This window comes from Olea europaea, chromosome 2 (genome assembly GCF_002742605.1).
Source record: "Olea europaea var. sylvestris chromosome 2, O_europaea_v1, whole genome shotgun sequence".
NCBI classification, from domain to species: Eukaryota; Viridiplantae; Streptophyta; class Magnoliopsida; order Lamiales; family Oleaceae; genus Olea; species Olea europaea.
This window is the reverse complement of record NC_036238.1, coordinates 6,654,977-6,663,819: the sequence shown is the minus strand read 5'-3', so window position 1 is coordinate 6,663,819 and position 8,843 is coordinate 6,654,977.

The following is an 8,843-nucleotide window of genomic DNA, read 5'->3' as shown; positions in this document are numbered from 1 at the left end:
TGTGATCAAATTTGTCTTCAACATGACTAATTGTGACTAAATTTGTCTTTAATGTGATTGTCTGTGATGGTGTCAATTTTAACTATGATGGTACATGATTAAGTCACACTTGATCATCATTAAAACAAAATTGGTCACAACCAGTCACAATAAACACATACTTGGACACGAGGTGTCACCACAAACAAATATGTACAGACCACAGACTAGCGCAATAACCCACCACCAATTACCACTGTCATAACCTCCAATGCACCAATACTACTACCTTCAACCCAAATCAGTGACTATAAATACTACATTCACCTTAAATATTACTAAACATCACCAACAATCAATGCCTCAAATAAATTAAGGTCACAATATTATATCATTTATGGTTGTAACTACATACTAGTCACAATCACAGAATAGTTATAGTCATAAATCACAAATTTTATCGGTCGCAATTTATTTATCAATCATAATTTATCAAAACTAACGGATCACGACTTATTTATTGATCACAAATTTTATAGGCCACGTGATTCGAACCCCGTAACAGCGCTGACTATGAAACCCACAACTAAATTGTTCCAAAAATCTAGAAAACCTAAATTAAGAGGTTTAAAAATTGAACCACAAATTAATGAACCAACAAACCCAACAAGAACGTTGCTTGAATGGCCCCTTGATTACACAATCCAAGACCCGCACTCGATTTGTAGAACTCTACAATAATAATTCTTGATAAGTTCAATGTATTCAATTAAGAACAAGGAATGAAAGCAATTTGCCTTTCGAATTAATTCTCAAATTAATGTGTTTTGTGTAAAAATACAAAGAAGAAATAAACTTCTATTTATACTAAATCCTAGAATAGAAGTTAACAAGGAATAAAATACTAAAATCCTAGTAAAACTGGAAAAAGATCCGTCCTATATCATAAGAATTTGACTAAAAATAAAACTCTAACAAAATATGGAAAAAAAAAAGGTGAAAAAAGGAAATTTCTCCCTGAATTAACACTATGCGACTGCATAGTGTAAATGCATGCGATCGCATAGTTCAATTGAACTAGCTCTGCATCAGGCCTACCTGTATGCATGCAGTCGCAGCCTCCATTGCACTATGCGACTGCATAGTAGCCCAGTTTGCCTCCGACTTCGTTTGTTTGTATGAAATTGATTCACTTTGATTTGGCTCTCAACCCTGACATGAAAGTTACCTCATTTTGTGTCATGAACATCGTCCCATCAATGGTTGATTGAACTAGCAACCTTATCACTTGTTTCACTTGCTTTACTCGCGATCACGTCATCGATCCGCCTAGGGCTGGGCAAATCTCCCGAACCGAACCGACCGAACCCGACGGTTCTTGTCAAATTAAATACTCGAACGGTATCTGAATTGAGAACCGACGGGTACAGTTCGGTTCTCGATTCTAAACTAAGAACCGAAGAACCGAATAAGAACCGAATCTTTCTAAATTTTTTATATTAAATAAATCAAATTATTTTAATTTTAATTTTTTCTAAACAAATTAACAATTTCTAAATCCAAATTTTGGCCCAATAATTTGTTTCACTTCTAATTTTTTAATTTTTGGCCCAATTACCTATTTTATTGTCTCATTTCTTAGTCCAACAAGATCCAACCCACTAAATAACCCTAAACACCTATACTAAAGTGCATAACGCTGTCTCGACTCTCGCAGTCTCATTGACATTCCAAAACCTATACAATCGTCGACCGATGCTGTGACCTCCGATCGAAGCTGTGACCTCCGTCGACCGAAATTTTGACCGTAGCAATCATTTGAACAATGTAGTCTACTAGACTCTGACATTTCAAAACTATTGAACGTGTCATTAGTTGTATTTATATAATATTGTTATAAATGTTAAAAAATTTAATTATAGTACAGATCCGAACTGAACCGAACCCGAACGGTTCCATAATTATATTTGGACCCGACGGTTCCATTTACTAAATACCCAAAAATTTTGGTTCAATTCGGTTACAGAACCGAACCGAACCGACCCACGCCCACCCCTAGATCCACCTTCGATTATCAATGGGTCTCGTCTCGAACTCGTCGTCTTTGAGCTTGATTCTTGGATCACATCACCACAACTTATTTCACGGTCACAATTTATTTTTCGGTTACAATCTATCAATTTAATTGGTTCGATTTACTTTTTGGTCATAATCACAAATTTCATAGGCCACAATTTATTTCATGATTATAAATTATAAAATTAATTGGTCACAAGTTGTTTCTTGACCACAAATTATCAAATTAATTTATCACAACTTATTTATGGGTCACGAAATCAAAAATTGAAGGACACAAAATCAAATTTAGTCATATATCATACATTTTTATGTTAAATATTATTATTTATTGGTTGTAATTACTTAATAGTTGGTTGCAATCACTCTTTATCTAACACATTCCGCCACATCACCACCCTCAACCTCTTAATCACTTTTTGTTCGGCCCATTCCATTCCGCCACCACAGCGCCACTACCCTCATCACCATTTTTTCTTCCTAACCATCACTGTTGCCTCCAAAATGCCACACACAAATCGCCACTGACTCCAAACGCACCACACACCATGGCACACAAATCAGTACACACAAGCCCATACACGAATCGCAATCTACCACCATCACAAACCCATTACCAACGCAATTTACCACCACACCAACTCAAAATAGCAACCCAAATGCAAGTAGAAACCAAAAGCAAATGCAAATACCACAGAGATAAAGTTGAACATGGTCGGGAAGATCTCTACACTTAAATCATCGACTGGAGATACAAGTTTAGATTCAATACACACAGATCTAGCTGTCATGGTGATTGGAGATGGTGGAGGCTATAGATTTGTCCTCTCTACCCTATGACACACTCGATCTCAACCAATCATAATTAGATATATGAGATTTGTTCTTGATATTTAGCTTTTTCTGGTTAAAATGAAGCTGTCGTGTATATATATATATATATATTTCTCCTCATCTAGGCCAAAAAACAAGGTGTTGAGGTGGCACCCACCTCAGCCCTTGATTTCAATTGAAATCAAGGGCTTAGCCCCCTGTTTTTAGGCTTGTTAAGAAGTATAGAGAAAAAGATATAAAATATATATTTATAGAGAGAGAGAGACAGAGAGATTATACGAAGTATAGAGAAAAAGATATAACAAATATATATATATATATATATATATATATATAGAGAGAGAGAGAGAGAGAGAGAGAGAGAGAGAACGTGTTATTAATATTATAATATAAAATATAACAAAATGTTAATTATCACTTAATTTTTGAATAAAAATGTTAAACCTGATTAATAATATTAAAACTTAAAATACATGGTTTCGATTAATTTTTCCAATAAAACATTGCGTTTGTTTCCTATTTTTTTGTAAAAATGAGAATGAAAAATATAGTCGTTATGGGTCCTACACAAGAGATAGAAATTCAAATTTCGTGGTTTGATGTGATGGATAATGGTCATATTTTTTATTTTAATAGGGAAAGAATGGTAAACAAACAGGGGCTTAAGTTATTTGACTTTGAGCATCTAAATAAAGTATAAGTATAAATATGTGTAGAGATTGTATTTACTAGGATTGTATTTTATGATGGATAAAATACATATGAAAACTATATATAGAGTTACGATACCAATTCATATGTAATTCTTATTCTATGTGTCATCTCATCAATACAAAAAAAACAAGAGAAAACATATTGAAGAGAAAGATCCAAAATCTACAATCATGATCAATATGCAAGATTAAAGATTAAGAAGTCAAAAAAGAAGAAATTGCAGTTGATCTTCAAGATTCAAGATCTGAAATCAAGATTTTGTAATAAATAATCATTCTCAATAAATTGAGATATAATTGGAGGATCTTTTCAATAAAATATTTAAATTTTCAAGTTCTTGATATTTGAAGTTTCATAAAATTCTAGCAAGTGGTATTAGAGACAACTTCATGTTGAACCATTGATATTCAAGAAATAATTTAGGATTGAAAGTCATAATTTAGATTTTCCAATTTGGAATATGAATTTTTTAATTAAAAATTAAAAATTTTGGATTTTTCGAAAAAATTCTGGTTCAAAATGACAATCGCGATGTTTCAGCATTGAGTGCAAAAACTGCAGCTTGGATTTCTATCAAAATTATTATTATTATTATTATTATTATTATTATTATTATTATTATTATTATTATTATTATTATTATTATTATTATTATTTTGTTTTGTTAAAACTTAAAACAAAAGAAAGGACAAAAAATAAAATTAAAAGGTAAAGGTAAAGTACAATCAATTTCAAATTTTGGTACTTAAAAAGTTTCTTTCGGATTAATAATTTTCTAAAATAGATTGAGATTAATTGAAACAATATGTTACCAAAGTACATCTCATGTTTAAATTGATTTGTTTGGAATAGGACAGTTGTGTGTACGTAATTCATGTCGGTATTGACGGTCTAAAGAAGATTAATATTTGGTCGAATTATTTTCACATCTGTGGTAATAAATATGTGACAATTATAAATATTTTAAATGCAAACGTTGAATCGATCTAAAGATAGATTTCATATTTGACATGGTTTATTGTCAATATTTGATTACTATACCAAGGATACCACTTACAAGTTGATATTTATACCCAAACACTAAATATCAATATTGTGTTCAATATTTTGTGATGCGGCCAAAAACTTGTAGAATTTTCTATAACGTAAGCGTACGATATCGTAACGAGTAATATAGTGGATATTTGAGTCCAAATTATCGTTCCCTCGAGAACTATATTTCAATACGTAATCCAATATTTCTAACTTATCTTTAATGAAAACAAATAAAGAATTGTGATTTGTTGTGATTTTTGATCTAACTATTTGAAAATAGCGAGATTCACTTAAAGATCGATTTAGAATTCAAATACAGAATAGATATTATGGCATAACAATTTCATAAATTGATCACCTTTAAGTCTTAATTCAAGATTCACAAATCTAATGTAGTGGTTGATCGAATTTTTCTATTGTATTGGGTTTATCCCTCTTGAGTTCTCATTGAGCTTATTTATCTAATTCAATTGCATATCTCTATGTAGATCAATCTTAGTTAAACGAAATACTAGTTCTAAAAACTCATATAACGATAGTAATAATTAACAAACGTATCTCCACACGCTATACTAAATTGCATGATTTTTCCATGCGGTTTAAATCTAAAACTCATCTCTCAATTCGTAAAAGATTCACAAAATCATTAAACTGTGGACCAAGAAATTCAAAGCATTAAATACATTAATAAAATCAACACAAACTTTTAAAAAAACTAGAATTTTGAATAAAAGAAATAGAGGATCTCAAATAGGTTACATTGTTTGTCCTAATATATGGTTTAACTACTCATAATATAAGAAGAAATAAAAAGATTTGTGTTGAATAAATCACCGAATTTTAAAGAAAGATGTAGAAAACGGGATGATTCTTGCGCATAAAGATCTTCTTTTACTTCCAATCAATGCCTTAGATCTTTGATTTTTTGATATTTTTCTCCTTTGATTTGCTCGCCTTAATCTCTAGTTGTGTTCTTTATATCTCAATGTGTGGAACTCTTCTCAAGAGCCTCCATTCTTGTATTTATATTGCCGTTAAAGTTTTCCTCAAAATTGGAGTTTTAAAAGGCAAAGGACTAAAATTTCGGACCATAGTTGACATTAGGTGACGCCTAGGGGCCATGTGCGCCGCGGCACCACGACATTATGCTTGATGCACCACCTTTCAAGAAATATTTGACATCGTACCTCCTTCAATATTTTTATTATGTGTTTCTCTCTCGATATCTCATTGAGGTGATTCAAATTGAATTGTAAAGATAACTCAAAGGGATACAATTTTACTGGAAATAGCTCTTTCCAATTCGAATGTTTCCAACTAAAAATCTGGAATATTCTTGTGCAGCTGAAAATTGATTTGTGAAAATATTTTGATCATATTTCACTCATTTTTTTACTTCTAATTGCATCCAAATTGACACATAGCATTCTTGAATCTTCATCGTGAGATTCAACATAACTTTAGAGTAATTACATTTTAGTCCCCAAACTTTGGACCTTCCCTTTTTCTTCTCCTTTTTCATTAATTAACACCATCTCACCAAATCTATAAAAAAAAAAAAAAAAAAACCCCTAATAAACACGTCAAAGCATTCAATACTCATAAGATCTAGCCATTAATCAAGTTAAAATAATATAAAACTCATGAACAAAACATACTCATCACCCACCATTATTTGAATTTATTGATTGCTCAATACAAATTCCCATGTGAACATATACTTTTGTCATATCTGCCAATATCAATTTTCATTCATGTGCTTAATGGAATTAATTTTAAGGAATGAAAATCTAAACCTTACATTAAGGATTTCGCTGATAAAAAGGGACTTGAATAAGTGGGATCATTCAAACTACATAAGTCTTATGATCATGAAACGTAATATTTATGTAAAGTTGTGTCAAATAAGGTAACCACTACCAAGGACTTTCTTAAACAAATTGAAAAAAACTTTGGTAAAATCGATAAGGCCGAAATTTGTACGCTTCTGACGAACTTGATTTCACTAAAGTATAAAGGTAGAGGAAACATTCGGGAGTACATCATGGAGATGTCTCATCTTGCTTCAAAACTAAGGGCATTAAAGCTTGAGCTGTCTGATGACTTGTTCGTGCCATTAGTTCTAGTTTAGCTCAAAAGAAATAGTTAAAGCCTGAAATATGATAAATCATCTGACTGTTACTTTTGTGAAAAATTGAAACAGATAAAGAAGGATGTACCAAATACCACGCATGGCATATAAAGAAATGTACGTTTCTCACCTTAGTTTGTTCTAAGGTTAATTTGTGCATATAAAGAAATGTATGTTTCCCACTTTGTTATGACACAAGCGATTAAGTTATATTTCTCTAAAGAGAAAAAATCTTGCATCAGAAAAAATTCTTGATCTTCTCGAATTTTTAGACATTAGTGTTTGTGTTAATTGCATTAAAGGAAAACAGACAAACATAAGGAGATTATGTGTCAATAAAACTTCAGCGTCTCAAAATTAATACATACAGATATATGTGGGCAATTACCTTCGACTTTGGATTGGTCTACAATCATTTATTACATTTATATACGATTTTTCTCGTTATGGTTACATGTATCTCATCCATGAAAAATCCCAATAACTAGACTTGTTAAAGACTTAAAATGCTGAGGTAGAAAATCACCTCAACAAAAGAATAAACTACTTCAAATCTAATCATGGTGGTGAATACTATGGCTGATAAGACAGATCAGGAGAACTACACCCATGGCCTTTCGCTAAATTCCTAGAGGAATATGAAGTCATCCCACGGTACACCATTCCAAAGTCCCCTACCATGAATGATGTTACTGAGAGACAAAACAGAACACTTCATGGCATGGTAAAGAGTATGATTAGTCATTTTACCTTACCAGAATATATCTATGAAAAAGCCCTAGAGATTGCAGCTAAAATTCTCAATAAATTTCAAGTAACTGTCAAAAACCCTTATAAGCTTTGGACAGGCAAGAAATATATTTTAAAGCACTTGCACAATTGGGATTGTCAAACTAAGGCAATGTTTTATAGGCCAAAATAAAAGAAAATTGGAGTCTAGAACCATCAGCTGCTATTTTATTGGATATTCTGAGAGTTTAAGAGGTTACAAATTTTAAGATTCCACTATTAGGTCAATTTTTGAAACGAGAAATGTCTTATTCTTTGAGGGTATGGAGTTTGCAGCGGGGGATAATATTTTAAGGTTAAGTATTTTATCTTTGAAGAAGAATATGTATATATCCCTTATATTGCATATTGACAATAATCAGGACTATTGACAAATTCTTACTATAGATTTTATTCATGAAATAATTTCGGATCAAGACAATATTGCAAATTTCCTATATACAATTAAGAGATTGTTCTAGAAAAACAAAATCAACAACCTCAAGAACAAATGAGATCCACTAGAGAAAGGAAGAATGCAATTTTGAATGGCTTTATAGTCTTTCTCCAAAAATATGAGGATAACATTGGATTTATTGAAGACGATTTGATCAATCAACTTTCATCAAGCCCTATAAAGGAATAATTTTTAAGAGCTGATGTCATGAATAAAGAAATAAAGTCCGTGAAAAATAATGACATTTGGAAACTCATCCCATTGCCTAAATGTGTGAAGCATTGGTTGTAAATTGATATTTAAAGTCGAGAGATTCAAAGGATAATGTAGAGAAATATAAGGCTCAACTTGTTATAAATGACTTTACTTAAAGGGAAGTTATTGACTTTAAAGATACTTTCTCTCCAATATCTACGAAAGACTCTATTAGAACTATTATGGCACCTGTAAGACATTTTGATCTTGAGCTACGTCAGATGATTTACAAATTAAAGAAATCTATCCGTGGGCTTAAGCAGGCTTCCAATCAATGGTAACACAATTTTCATCAAATAATTATCTCATTTGGTTTTGAGGTAAATTAAGTTGATGGTTTTGTATATCACAAGTTTAATGGGTAAGCATGTTTCTTTGGTATTGTATGACTTTGACGTACTACTTTCTTGCAATGATATAGGCTTATTGTATAAAACCAGGAGATTTTTCTCAAGAAATTTTAAAATGAAAGATGTTGATAACACCTTTTTTTATCAGGGATACAGATACATAGGAATCATTGTCGGGAAATTTTTATATTATCACAAAAGAGCTATATCACGAACTTTTATTTTTTTTTTTTTTTTTTTTTGG